The following is a 2,500-nucleotide window of genomic DNA, read 5'->3' as shown; positions in this document are numbered from 1 at the left end:
TTGTGACCCTTGGGTTCCCGGCAGGTCCCCGTAGGACAACCATCACCAGTTAAGGTGTAGTTGACTTGTCAGGGCACGGTGGTCCCCACAAGTCCCCGATTATTCGGAGATATTGTCCTACGAGTTTTTAGTGACCCTTTTGTTCCCCGCAGGTCCCCGTAGGACGACCATCACCAGTTAAGGTGTAGTTGACTTGTCAGGGCACGGTAGTCCCCACAAGTCCCCGATTATTCGTGGATATCGTCCTACGAGTTTTTGTGACCCTTGGGTTCCCGAACTTTGCTACGATGGTTCTGCCTCCAGAGGAGACTTATGAACACTTCGTATCATTTCTTACACCGAACCATGGGATCGCGAGATTGCTCCCGGATCCCTAATCACCTTACATTTTCGTTTCGTTTCCGTACACTACGATGAGCTAATTCAATTTGTTTGTTCGTCTGGCGAACGTTTTATTGCGGAATTACCGCGGTACTTCCAGCCGGGTATGGCTGCCGTACGACCTACAGGATAGATCATCGAACCACTTTTCGTGCATATTGTCCGTCGAGGGTATCACCTCGATACCCCCAACAGACCTTTGGACACTTCCTCACTACTCCTTGGAGCAGCAATCAGGGAACCATATAGTAGGAACAGCCGAATATGGAACTCTTTTCGTACTTTGGACACCTCCTATAACTTGTATGGCGACTTCGGGGACCTTCATTTCGTTCTCAGTTGGTACCCCTATTTCGGTCTTTGGACACCTCGTCTTACCCGTATAACTCACTTTAGGTCCACTTATTTGCCTGATATCTCATCGTGAACCCGTTTTTCGTACACCGTACACACCTAGGAACACCACATATGCGTTTCCCTTTCGATCGTGAAGTTTTCAAATTTTTCGATTTTTGGTCCTAGAAATTCATGAACGGTGGGAGACCAAAATTTTTCATAAAAAAAAAATTTTCACCGTTTGACCATAAAAACCTTCTTTTCGTACATACCCCATCATTTCTTCACGTTTTAGGCCATTTCTGAAATTTTCGCTTCGATAGTGTGTCCCCTATAATACAAAATGAACATTTTGCATCTCCCACAAGTGGCCATTTTTTTCCGCCACTGAAGAACACGACCTCGGGAACTCGGACCTAGGACGTGGCCATGTAAGTCATAGGCCACCCCAACTTTTGCAAAATACTGTTTCTTTTCACTTTTCATGATCTAAGGCGCGTTCCGACGGCGTTTTGAACAAATTTATGAGAAAAAAAATTTTGACCCTCGGACCAAAATTTTTTCGTTCGGGGCCCCATGGCCTATGGCCAGTATGGGAACTCGGGATGCCGATATGACAAAATTTGTCAAAAAATCACTAAAAAGTCGCTATGGCCATTATTTAGAGCTTGTTGAGACCTTTCTAAAACACCTTGGTTGACCCCTGTCCGATAAGTAGTTTTCGAGATATTCGAGAAAATGTGATTTTTTGGGACTTAGAAAATTTTTGACCCGTACCCTAAGAAAAAGTGATTTTTTCATAGGACAATTTTTCTTCGCAAATACTGTTTGGTTTCACTTTTCATTATTAGAAACGCGTTCCGAAGCCATTTTCATCAAAATCTCGTGAAAAAAAAATTTCACCCCCGGACCAAAAGTTGGCCGTTCGGTGCCCTATGGCCTATGGCCAGTATGGGAACCAAGGATGCCGATATGCGAAAAAGTGTCAAAAAATCACTTGAAAGTCGCTATGGCTCATTAAATAGAGCTTGTAAAGACCTTTCTAAAACACCTTGGTTGACCCCTGTCCGATACGTAGTTTTCGAGATATTCGAGAATAAGTGATTTTTTGGGACTTAGAAAATTTTCGACCATGACATATATGAAAAGTGAATTTTTCATAGGACCAAAAGTTTGTCCAAATAGGGTTTTGGTTCACTTTTTATGGTCAGATAAGTGATCCGATGCTATTTTCATGATCATTAGAGGGATTTCACGCTGTGACCAAAAATTTTCATACTTCATACTTGTCCCCGGTGCCGTATATGGGAGGACCGGGGGAACATGTCTTCGTAAGTCGTGATGTTCAGTGACGGATTTCTGGGACTTAGAAAAAAAATGTGCTCTCAGGCACATTATATGTTTCATACACACATGATTTTCATTCTTCATACTTGTCCCCGGTGCCGTATATGGGAGGACCGGGGAACATGTCTTCGTAAGTCGTGATGTTCAGTGACGGATTTCTGGGACTTAGAAAAAAAATGTGCTCTCAGGCACATTATATGTTCCATACACACATTGATTTTCATTCTTCATACTTGTCCCCGTGCCGTATATGGGAGGACCGGGGGAACATGTCTTCGTAAGTCGTGATGTTCAGTGACGGATTTCTGGGACTTAGAAAAAAAATGTGCTCTCAGGCACATTATATGTTCCATACACACATGATTTTCATTCTTCATACTTGTCCCCGTGCCGTATATGGGAGGACCGGGGGAACATGTCTTCGTAAGTCGTGATG

The sequence above is a fragment of the Anopheles stephensi genome, unplaced genomic scaffold (assembly GCF_013141755.1).
Source record: "Anopheles stephensi strain Indian unplaced genomic scaffold, UCI_ANSTEP_V1.0 ucontig240, whole genome shotgun sequence".
Taxonomy (NCBI): Eukaryota; Metazoa; Arthropoda; class Insecta; order Diptera; family Culicidae; genus Anopheles; species Anopheles stephensi.
Note: the sequence above shows the minus strand (reverse complement) of the source record.